This window comes from Silurus aristotelis (genome assembly GCF_946808225.1).
Source record: "Silurus aristotelis genome assembly, chromosome: 1".
Classification (NCBI taxonomy): Eukaryota; Metazoa; Chordata; class Actinopteri; order Siluriformes; family Siluridae; genus Silurus; species Silurus aristotelis.
Genome location: NC_139574.1, coordinates 20,468,432 through 20,481,343, shown reverse-complemented (window position 1 = coordinate 20,481,343; position 12,912 = coordinate 20,468,432). Strand labels below are relative to the sequence as shown.

Below are 12,912 nucleotides of genomic sequence, written 5' to 3'. Positions count from 1 at the left end.
CAGCTTAATGCCTGTCCCTGCTAACTTGAGGGTTTAGGGACGTGACCTAACAATAGTGAGGAGTTAATAATATTTAGAAGAGGCTCACCATCTGCATGTAACCCTTCTTTCAGTAGTTTAGTTGGAATGGGATCTAACAGACATGTTGGTGATTTAGCTTTGGTAATAACATCATACAGCTATTCCTGTCCTCTATGTGTAAAGTAGTGTAGAGTTTTAGGTACGATTGGATAAGGAGACGCTGTCAGAGGATGGACCTCCACAAATGTTTTTCTAATACTATCAATTAGTAGTGGTCCTCACTACTAAACTGTGATGGAACACGTTTTTCACATACCTGATATGTTGTTTATTTAGCTACTGTACTGAAAAGAAACCTGGGATTGTTTTTGTTGTTTTCTATGAGTTTGCTCAGGTGTTTAGCTCTAGCAGCATTTAGCGGCTGTCTGTAGCTGAGCATACTGTCTTTATACACAATTCTAAATACCTCAAATTTAGTTTTCCTCCAGATTACATACATGCACATAACTATTATACCATGGTGCAGGGTTTTTTTCTCTAACCTTTTTTAACTGGATGGGGGCAACGGTGTCTAATGTGCTAGTGAGGACAAGGACTATGTTGTTAGCCATTTGATCAAGATTGTTAGCATTTATGGGTTTAGTGAGAAATTGAGATAAATCAGGCAGGTTATTTCTGAATCTGCCCTTAGTGGTCGTAACAATAGTCCTACCATTTCGATAACGTGGTAAAAAAAAATCTGCTCTACTGGTAGTGTGTACAATATGAGGTAATGGTCTGTGATGTCATCACTCTGAGGTAAAATATCTATATCAGTGAAGTCTGTGCTGTGGGATATTATTAAGTCTAGTGTGTGATTAAAACGATGAGTTGGTCTGGTGATGTTTTGTTTAACCCCAATAGAGTAAAGTTCACAAATGATAGTCCAGGGGGCATCGTTTGCATCACATACATGATTATTAAAATCTCCTACAAGCAGCACTTTATCAAAATAGATTAAGAGGTCTGAAAGAAAACGAGCAAACTCTTGAAGAAAATCACCGAAGGGCCCTGGGAGTCTGTACACGGTGGCCAGAGCGAGAGATAGTAGTTTTTTTTTTTTCAATGTTTAAAAGACCAAACTATAGAACTTTTTTGTGTTTGCTTATTTGCCATTTTTCAGTTTTAACTGCAATAAGATTATTTCTGGATCTTGTGTATTTATTCTTGGTTTTCCTAAATGAGGAAGAGACACACTTTCTACAATTGGGCTGTGTGTGTGTACTTGTTACTATTTGGTTTGTTGGATGAATGTTGTCATAGTTGTAAATTTTATGATGTTGTACTTTCAGTTAGATGGTGTGCAGCATCCTAGACATGCTGTCTGATAGCAACATCAAAAGCCTACTAAACTTCTCAATCCCTCGCTGGTCCACTTACCAGAGGTCCTGACACTATGATCCTCGTTGTGGGTGATGTGCTGCGTACCGTCTCCACCAGGATCCTGAAATCTCTGTTTAAGATATCCGTTTGTCTTAGCCTGGTGTCGTTCGCTCCAGCATGGAGAACAACAGCTCCGAAGTTCTCATTCAGGATCGCGGGTACCTGCGCAGCGACATTGAGACGTGGAGACGCCCTCGACCGAGGCTTGGCTCGTGTCTTCCACTGCTGCAGCATCCAGGGTCCGTGGTGCCCCAGTGCCGGAGTGAGCGATAGCTGGACGGGCCGCGTTGTAGGTGCCCTGGGCCTGGGCAGGAAGACACGTGAGGTTGAGGTGCTGGGAGCATTAGGTTCAACCAGGGAATTTACCTGTGAAGTAGTACCTGTATAGTAAGTTACATACTAAAACATTTTAATTAATTTATAAATTATTTTGGCATGCTTGATTAAAGAAATAATTCTCCAATAAGACTCTGATCCAGAGCATCTCCACAGCACTATACTACTACCATCATGGTTTTATTGTTGAATAACACATGCTTTATCCCGAACGGTTTAGTTTTTGTATCATCTAATCAAAACCTTTTACATCTTGGTCTTCGTATCCTTGACATTCTGCCATATGTTTTTATTCAGGAGTGACCTTTATCTATTTGGCTTAGTTTTCCATAATGACTGAATAAGTATTTTTGACTTGGATGACTGTCTTCAAAAACTCTGTTATATAAGAAGCTATTGGTTTCTTAGCCACTTCTCCTGTTGCTTCCAAACTTCTTCTACAACCCCGAATCCCAAAAAAGTTGTGACACCATGTAAAATATAAATAAAAACAGAATGAAATTTTTGACCATTTCATAAAACCACATTTTATTCACAATAGAACATAGATAAATAAACATATTAACTGTTTAAAGTGAAGGAATTTCTTATTTTAAGGAAAAAATAAGATAATTTTACATTTGATGGCTGAAACATGTCTCTGTGCACAACAGACAAGGGCAAAAATCAATACTGGATGCTTGTGATCTTTAGGCCCTCAGGAGGCACTGCATTTAAAACAGTCATGATTCTGTAAATCACTGCATGGGCTCATTAACACCTTCAGAAATCATTGACTGTGAACAAGGTTTGCCATGTCTTCCACAAATGCAGGTTAAATCTCTATTATGCAAAGAAAAAGGGATGATCCAGAAATGCCGCCATCCTCTCTGGGCCAAAGTGGAAAACTGTTCTGTGGTCAGAGCAATCTAAATTAATTACTTTTTTTAAAAACCATGGACACCACATCCTCTGGCTTGTTATCAACTCTCTGTTCAAAAAGCCACATCTCTGATGGTATGAGAGTCCATTAGTGCTTGTGGAATGGGCAGCTTGCACAATTAAAAAGGCTCGATGCTGAAGGTTACTGTATATACAGGTTTTAGAGAAACAAATGCTTTCACCTTGTATATTTGAGCAAGAAAATGCTAACTGCATGCTGCATCTTTTACAATAGCAAGACTTCAAGAGTCTGGGTGCTGAACTGGCCTGCCTGCAGTCTAGACCTTTCACCATTTGAAAACATTTGGTGAATCATGAAGTGATTAAAATAACAAAGAACACTCAGAACTTTTGAGTAGCTAGAATCCTGTATTAGACCAATATAGGAGCCATTCAAATAAAAAAGAGCTTATTACTTCCTTAAAAATTTATATATTCTCAGTTTAACCATTTTTGTGTTTTTTTGTTGTTGTTGTTGTTTGGTTTTATTATGAATAGAATATGGATTTATGAAATTTCCAAGTCATTCCATTCTGTTTTATTTACATTTTACACAGTGTCCGAACTTTTTTAGAAATGGGGTTTCATTCTGAGCTTGAATGCAACAAAGGTTTTACCCTTGTAAATGTTATACCATGGCTTGTATCTCAACACAATCAGTTTTATAGGGAGTTTTTTTTTTTGCTTGTTTTTTTGGTCTAGCATGCACTGTGAATTGTGGGACCTTATACACATGTGTACACCTTTCTAAATTAAGTCCAATCCACCGCATTAACCACAGGTGGACTCGTCAATCTCAAACCATTTCAAAATAATCATATCAAACAGGATGCACATGAGCTCAGTTTGTATTTGAGTGCCCTACCAAGGGTCTAAAAACTTTTGACTTTTTAAACCTCAAATTATGTTTTTTTTTCTTAATATTATGTATTTCTTTTCCTCTATAACATTATTTTTATAAAGAAAAGAGAAAAAGTATTTCTGTTAATAATGCTTAGTTGCTAAAAAAAAGTAAAAAGTAAAAAAAAAAAGTAAAAAAAAAAAACTTTAAAAAAATCGCTGCAATTTGCTGAGTTAAAGAATAAATACAGCCACAATTTGACAATTTTAGCTTTATTAATTTGTGAACTTTATAAATAAAATAAATATTTTTGTTAAAAAAAAAAATAATAAGATTTTTGGTTGATTTCTATTCAGTAATTTACATAGAAATTATGTACACAGTCGAGTAACAAGATGTACCAGTCAAAAGTTTGGACACCTTCACCTTTTTTTTTTTCATTAATACTGAAGACATTTAAACTATGAGAGAGAATGTGTTTAATTGGTATTGTATGAGGAAGTCAGGTGTGTCAGAAAAGTATGTGAGGGTGGTGCAAGACATGTATGAGGACAGTAAAACAGCAATGAAGTGTGCAGTAATAACGACAGTCTGGTTCAAGGTGGAGGTGGAATTGCATCAAGGATTGGCTCTGAGCCCTTTCCTGTTTGCAGTGGTGAAAGACAGATTGACAGACGAGGTCAGACAGGAGTCTCCATAGACTATGATGGTTGCGGATGATATTCTGATTTGTGGTGAGAGTAGGGAGCAGGTTGAGAAGATCCTGGAGAGGTGGAGGTATGTGCTGGAGATGAAATGAAAGTCAGGGAAATGAAAGTCAGTAGGAGTAAAACATGTGTGTGAATGAGAGGGAGGGCAGTGGAGTGGTGCAGATGCAGGGAGAAGAGGTGGTAAACGTGGATGAGTTTAAGTCCCTGGGGTCAACAGTGCAAAGTAATGGAGAGTGTGTTAGAGAAGTAAAGGGGAATGAAAGTCAGTAGGAGTAAGACAGAGTACATGTGTGTAAATGAGAGTGCAGGCAGGGTGGAGTGGGTGGAGAAGTGTGGCAGGAGTGATTTGTGATAAAAGGGTATCTGCAAGAGTGAAAGGGAAAGTTTATAGGACTGTGGTGAGACCTGCGATGTTGTATGGTTTAGAGACAGTGACATTGATTAAAAGACAGGAGACGGAGCTGGAGGTAGCAGAGCTGAAGATGTTAAGATTTTCATAAAGAGTGACATGGATGGACAGAATTAGAATCGAGTTTATTAGAGAACCAACGGATGTGGAATGTTTTGGAGACATGGCCAGACATGGACAGAGGAGGGACATGGGGTATATTGGTAGAAGAATGCTGAGGATGGAGCCGCCAGGCAAGAGAAAATGAGGAAGGCCAAGCAAGAGGCTGATGGATGTGGTGAGGGAAGACATGCAGGTGCTAATTGAAAGAGGCAGATGTAGAGGACAGAGTAGTATGGAGAAAGACGATCCACTATGGCGACCGCTATTGGGAGCAGCCGAAAAAAGAAGATATTCTAATTAAAATTACTGCATTACCACGTTTTTTTTCACAGTTTGGATGTCTTCAGTATTAATGTAAATCACTGAAGGAGAAGGTGTGTCCAACCTTTAGACTGGTATGATATATACTTTGACCCTGCCTGAAAAGACAAATCAATGTTAAATCATTAAGTTGTTGTCGCCCCCTAGAGGATATTTTTATTTGTTTAATGTGTCAGCGTGAGACACACCCTGTCTCTAAAATATAGAATAAAGAAATCAACGTTGTTTAGGATGTAGACAGATGTTTATTGCCTTGAAGCTAGCTGGTTTATATATATATATATATATATATATATATATATATATATATATATATATATATATATATATATACAGTACAGACCAAAATTTTATATATATTATATATACAGTACAGACCAAAAGTTTGGACACACCTGCTCATTCAAAGAGTTTTCTTTATTTACATGATTATGAAAATTGTAGATTCACACTGAAGGCATCAAAACTATGAATTTAAACATGTGGAATTATATACATAACAAAAAAGTGAACTGAAAATATGTCATATTGTAGGTTCTTCAAAGTAGGCATCAAGAGAATGCCAAGAGTGTGCAAAGCAGTAATCTAAGCAAAAGGTGGCTACTTTGAAGAACCTACAATATGACATATTTTCAGTTATTTCACACTTTTTTGTTATGTATATAATTCCACATGTGTTAATTCATAGTTTTGATGCCTTCAGTGTGACTCTACAATTTTCATAGTCATAAAAATAAAGAAAACTCTTTGAATGAGAAGGTGTGTCCAAACTTTTGGTCTGTACTGTATGTGTATATATATATATATATATATATATGTCAACTGATTTTGTTGTAATACTCACATTATGAAAAGAACCCAGCCATTAGGGAGGCACAAGCCAGTGCACTCTTAGTGCCGGTCCCAAGCCCGGATAAATGGGGAGGGTTGTGTTAGGAAGGGCATCCAGCGTAAAATGTGCCAAATCGAATATGCGGATCACAAATAAGAATTTCATACCGGATCGGTCGAGGCCCTGGTTACCAACGACAGCCACAGGTATCGTTGGCCAAAAGGGTACCAGTGGAAAATGGGCTACTGTTGGCCAAAGGAGGAGAAGGAGAGGAGGAAGACGTCTACAGAGATGGCAGGGAAAGGAGAAGTGTAGGAGAGTGGAGGTTCGGTTGGACCTTTAAATGTTGGTACTATAACTGGTAAAGGGAGAGAGGTAGCTGATATGATGGAGAGTAGAAAGGTAGATATGTTGTGTGTTCAGGAGACCAAGAGAAAAGGGAGTAAGTCCAGGAACATTGGAGGTGGATTTAAACTGTTTTATCATGGTGTGGATAAAAAGAGAAATGGTGTAGGGGTGATCATGAAGGAAGAGTACAGTAAGAGTTTAGTGGAGGTGAAGAGAGTTTCTGATAGGGTGATGAATGTGAAGCTGGAAGTTAAAGGGGTGATGATAAATGTCATCAGTGCTTATGCTCCACAAGTGGGCTGTGAGATGGAGATGAAGGAAAGATTCTGGTGTGAATTAGATGAAGTGGTGGATGGTGTACCTAGGAATGAACAATTGGTGATTGGGGCAGACTTAAATGGGCATGGATATATGTGAAGGTGGTGCAGGACATGTATGAGGACAGTGTGACAGCAGTAAAGTGTGCAGTAGGAATGACAGACTGGTTCAAGGTGAAGGTTGGACTGCATCAAGGATCGGCCCTGAGCTCTTTCCTGTTTGCAGTGGTGATGGACAGGTTGACGGACGAGGTCAGACAGGAGTCTCCCTTAACTATGATGTTTGCAGGTGAGAAGAGCCTGGAGAGGTGGAGATATGCGCTGGAGAGAAGGAGAATTATAGTCAGTAGGAGTAAGACAGAGTACATGTGTGAATGAGAGGGAGGACAGTGGAGTGGTGCATTTGCAGGAAGAAGAGGTGGAGAAGGTGGAGGAGTCAGGTACCTGGGATCAACAGTGCAAAGTAATGGAGAGTGTGTTAGGGAAGTAAAGAAAAGAGTGCAGGCAGGTTTGAGTGGGTGGAGAAGAGTGACAGGAGTGATTTGTGATAGTAGGGTATCTGCAAGAATGAAAGGAAAAGTTTATAGGACTGTGGTGAGACCTGCGATGTTGTATGGATTAGAGACAGTGGCATTGAGTAAAAGGCAGGAGGCACAGCTGGAGGTAGCAGAGCTGAAGATGTTAAGGTTTTCATTGGGAGTGACGAGGATGGACAGGATTAGAAATTGGTTTATTAGAGGGACAGCGCATGTAGGACATTTTGGTGCAGAGGAGGGACATGAGTTATATTGGTAGAAGAATGCTGAGGATGGAGCCACCAGAAAGGAGGAAAAGAGGAAGGCCAAGGAGGAGGTTTATGGATGTGGTGAGGGAAGACATGCAGGTAGTTGGTGTGAAAGAGGCAGATGTAGAGGACAGGGGGGTATGGAGACGGATGATCCGCTGTGGCGACCCCTAATGGGAGCAGCCGAAAGAAGAAGAAGAAGACTCAGTTTATGAAAAGATGATTTTTAAGTCTCTGTAATTCTACATTCTTTCAAATGTATTTCTTAATCCTGGCTCACATTTTTATAATAAAAAATATATATATACAGTGAGGAAAATAAGTATTTGAACACCCTGCTATTTTGAAGTATTTGAACACCCTGCTAAGTTCTCCCACTTAGAAATCATGGAGGGGTCTGAAATTGTCATCGTAGGTGCATGTCCACTGTGTGAGACATAATCTAAAAAAAAAATTCCAGAAATCACAATATATGATTTTTAAACTATTTATTTGTATGATACAGCTGCAAATAAGTATCCATTGTGATTTCTGAATTTTTTTTTTTAGATTATGTCTCTCACAGTGGACATGCACCTACGATGACAATTTCAGACCCCTCCATGATTTCTAAGTGGGAGAACTTGCAAAATAGCAGCGTGTTCAAATACTTATTTTCCTCACTGTATATATATATATAATTGGATGATTTGGGTCTGCTGAAACTGAAAATATGTCATATTGTAGGTTCTTCAAAGTAGGCATCAAGAGAATGCCAAGAGTGTGCAAAGCAGTAATCTAAGCAAAAGGTGGCTACTTTGAAGAACCTACAATATGACATATTTTCAGTTATTTCACACTTTTTTGTTATGTATATAATTCCACATGTGTTAATTCATAGTTTTGATGCCTTCAGTGTGACTCTACAATTTTCATAGTCATAAAAATAAAGAAAACTCTTTGAATGAGAAGGTGTGTCCAAACTTTTGGTCTGTACTGTATGTGTATATATATATATATATATATATATGTCAACTGATTTTGTTGTAATACTCACATTATGAAAAGAACCCAGCCATTAGGGAGGCACAAGCCAGTGCACTCTTAGTGCCGGTCCCAAGCCCGGATAAATGGGGAGGGTTGTGTTAGGAAGGGCATCCAGCGTAAAATGTGCCAAATCGAATATGCGGATCACAAATAAGAATTTCATACCGGATCGGTCGAGGCCCTGGTTACCAACGACAGCCACAGGTATCGTTGGCCAAAAGGGTACCAGTGGAAAATGGGCTACTGTTGGCCAAAGGAGGAGAAGGAGAGGAGGAAGACGTCTACAGAGATGGCAGGGAAAGGAGAAGTGTAGGAGAGTGGAGGTTCGGTTGGACCTTTAAATGTTGGTACTATAACTGGTAAAGGGAGAGAGGTAGCTGATATGATGGAGAGTAGAAAGGTAGATATGTTGTGTGTTCAGGAGACCAAGAGAAAAGGGAGTAAGTCCAGGAACATTGGAGGTGGATTTAAACTGTTTTATCATGGTGTGGATAAAAAGAGAAATGGTGTAGGGGTGATCATGAAGGAAGAGTACAGTAAGAGTTTAGTGGAGGTGAAGAGAGTTTCTGATAGGGTGATGAATGTGAAGCTGGAAGTTAAAGGGGTGATGATAAATGTCATCAGTGCTTATGCTCCACAAGTGGGCTGTGAGATGGAGATGAAGGAAAGATTCTGGTGTGAATTAGATGAAGTGGTGGATGGTGTACCTAGGAATGAACAATTGGTGATTGGGGCAGACTTAAATGGGCATGGATATATGTGAAGGTGGTGCAGGACATGTATGAGGACAGTGTGACAGCAGTAAAGTGTGCAGTAGGAATGACAGACTGGTTCAAGGTGAAGGTTGGACTGCATCAAGGATCGGCCCTGAGCTCTTTCCTGTTTGCAGTGGTGATGGACAGGTTGACGGACGAGGTCAGACAGGAGTCTCCCTTAACTATGATGTTTGCAGGTGAGAAGAGCCTGGAGAGGTGGAGATATGCGCTGGAGAGAAGGAGAATTATAGTCAGTAGGAGTAAGACAGAGTACATGTGTGAATGAGAGGGAGGACAGTGGAGTGGTGCATTTGCAGGAAGAAGAGGTGGAGAAGGTGGAGGAGTCAGGTACCTGGGATCAACAGTGCAAAGTAATGGAGAGTGTGTTAGGGAAGTAAAGAAAAGAGTGCAGGCAGGTTTGAGTGGGTGGAGAAGAGTGACAGGAGTGATTTGTGATAGTAGGGTATCTGCAAGAATGAAAGGAAAAGTTTATAGGACTGTGGTGAGACCTGCGATGTTGTATGGATTAGAGACAGTGGCATTGAGTAAAAGGCAGGAGGCACAGCTGGAGGTAGCAGAGCTGAAGATGTTAAGGTTTTCATTGGGAGTGACGAGGATGGACAGGATTAGAAATTGGTTTATTAGAGGGACAGCGCATGTAGGACATTTTGGTGCAGAGGAGGGACATGAGTTATATTGGTAGAAGAATGCTGAGGATGGAGCCACCAGAAAGGAGGAAAAGAGGAAGGCCAAGGAGGAGGTTTATGGATGTGGTGAGGGAAGACATGCAGGTAGTTGGTGTGAAAGAGGCAGATGTAGAGGACAGGGGGGTATGGAGACGGATGATCCGCTGTGGCGACCCCTAATGGGAGCAGCCGAAAGAAGAAGAAGAAGACTCAGTTTATGAAAAGATGATTTTTAAGTCTCTGTAATTCTACATTCTTTCAAATGTATTTCTTAATCCTGGCTCACATTTTTATAATAAAAAATATATATATACAGTGAGGAAAATAAGTATTTGAACACCCTGCTATTTTGAAGTATTTGAACACCCTGCTAAGTTCTCCCACTTAGAAATCATGGAGGGGTCTGAAATTGTCATCGTAGGTGCATGTCCACTGTGTGAGACATAATCTAAAAAAAAAATTCCAGAAATCACAATATATGATTTTTAAACTATTTATTTGTATGATACAGCTGCAAATAAGTATCCATTGTGATTTCTGAATTTTTTTTTTTAGATTATGTCTCTCACAGTGGACATGCACCTACGATGACAATTTCAGACCCCTCCATGATTTCTAAGTGGGAGAACTTGCAAAATAGCAGCGTGTTCAAATACTTATTTTCCTCACTGTATATATATATATAATTGGATGATTTGGGTGTGAGTACTTCTGGCACCTTTGGCTAAACATAACCTAGACCAAAATGTGGTTGTTGACAACCTGACCAAATAGTATTTTTTTATTCAATTCAATTCAGTTTTATTTTATATAGCACTTTTAACACTGGACATGTTCCCAAAGCAGCATTACAGAGATAAAGGCTATACAATTCCTTGAAATGGTATGAAGAACAAACCTTGAGAGAAGCCAGACCCCAAAGTGAACCCATCCTCATCTGGGTGGCACCTAATGTACATTCATTACAGTTTTATCATTGCTGAGGTGTGCTGTTCAGTGAACTGTTCACTGATTAAATGCAGAAATGCAGAAAATATTTTTCTCTCTTCATTCATGCTCTTAACTTCTAGGATATGTGCATCGTAACAATTATGTATAAGTAAATCCCTGTTACTCCACTGAATCATCAAAAACCTTACACAGTATACGTGAGCAAGGTGGTAATAAGCCTGGATAGGATTCTAGTTCATTGCAGGCTACCATGCACACACATTTATGCACATCTAGGGGGAATTTGCCAATGCACCTACTGGCACGTTTTTAGGAAGTGGGGGGAAATCATAGAACCTGAAGAGAACAAGAACATTGAAAATACGTAAAAAAAAAAAACCCATAAAGTTATAAAAAATAATGTTGGGAAAAAAGGAAAATACTTTACAAGCATGTTACATATTCAACTGTAGTTTTCTGGATCAATCAGGATTGCATGTACATGCCAAGTGCAGTATGACAAATGATGCTGTATTTTACGGTATATAATGCTGTTCTTTCAGATACTTTCCAGATATGGGACAGCACTATCACCAGAGTTCCTAGTACCAGAGTTTTATATTCAATTAGGATTTTCACCTCATCCACCTCACGCCACATTGTAATAAAGATCTGAAAAAATCACAAAGAATGGGATATGTGAAGAAATAACTTTATTGTGATGTATATGTGACAAAGGCTTCAGCTTTTGCTCTACTTACTAGCCAGACACATCCATTTTATTGCTTAAAGAAGAGGAAGCAAGAAAGCAGACAAACTGGCTAAATGCATATGTATGTCTTACGTGTTTTGGATCTGTTACTCCACATTTTTTGTGTTTTCCAGCACAGTTAGAAATATTACTTACCCAAGTTAGTTATTGTAAATAAAACACATGTTCCTTCCTGACAAATAATAATAAAAAATTGCTTTTTTGCACACTTTATTAAAAAAAAAATGTTTAGCCCTAAGTGACCCCTTATACCTGGCAACATTATATAAGCCTAAGCAAGCTTTCTGGGATTCCTCATTGCACACATGGAACTTAATTATATTGCAATGGATTTGTATATTTTGTGGTGATATCCACAAGTACTTTTCCCTGTATCAAGAGTATTAAATATATATAGTTTTAAAACTAGCCAATCTGCCACCAGTTTGAATTTTAGCAGCTAATCCTAAAATGCATTGTGCACTAGCAGCAATAGCATAGAGAAAATGTTTGATCCTAGACAGTTTCCAAGTTGGCTTCAAAAGCTGATTACAAAGAGAACATCCTAATATATCATTCAACATTAACAACAATAAAAAGAAATGCAGCATGCTTGAATATCCAGTACACTGTGAAATATCTAAAATGATGTTTGTCTAAATGTCTCTAGTCAGCAGAGGGCTCTCTTTATTGTCACAATCCACCTTTAATTGAACATACATTCATAGTTTGAGACATGTGCTTCTATTATGCCCAAGCTACAGCTTTTGGTAAACAGAACTGTTTAATACATGGACATCATTAAACTAAACACTGAAAATTTAAGTGTGACTTAACTATAAGTAAAGCTTGAACATCTGGACACTGTCTATTAAGGGGTATTGCTTTTGGCTGTTGCTGGCCAGTGCCTGCTTTAATTCTTCTACTGTCCTTTAGGAAACTACCTACTTCTCTTTGTGCAGTTATGCAAATAATAATTGCTAAGGTCCGAAAAGATTTTTACTTCTGTTTGCAGCCTGGATTCCCATGAGTGTAGGTTTCTCGGCGGTATGCTATCATGGTACAGAGATAATATTACAGTTCACAAACTGCCAATTTACACCAAAGCTACTTTATGGAGTTTTAGGGACTTTAAGGTTTGTGAAGCCTTTCCGTTTGACAGTCTACTCGCCTGTAATGTTCAGGAAAGTCCCAAATTGGCCCAGGTAAAAAGTTAATGCTATAGTGAAGACGTTAAGATAGATTGGAAAGAGGGAGGGAAAAAAAACAGAGAGGTGGTTCATTGGTCTAAAAAAAAATTTTGTCATAGTGAGTTCTGGTAACTATTATTAAAAAAAAAAAAAAAATTATATAATGAAAGCATTGTTATTAGACAGACAGAAACACTGGCAATTGTGTTC

At 38.8% G+C, this 12,912-nt stretch overlaps 1 protein-coding gene across 1 annotated transcript in view; it reads left to right on the top strand.

Annotated features, from left to right (window-relative positions):
• rdh12l (retinol dehydrogenase 12, like) overlaps positions 1-12,912 on the top strand; it is a 127,161-nt gene that overhangs the window by 69,913 nt on the left and 44,336 nt on the right. The gene's annotated exons all lie outside the window — the stretch shown is intronic.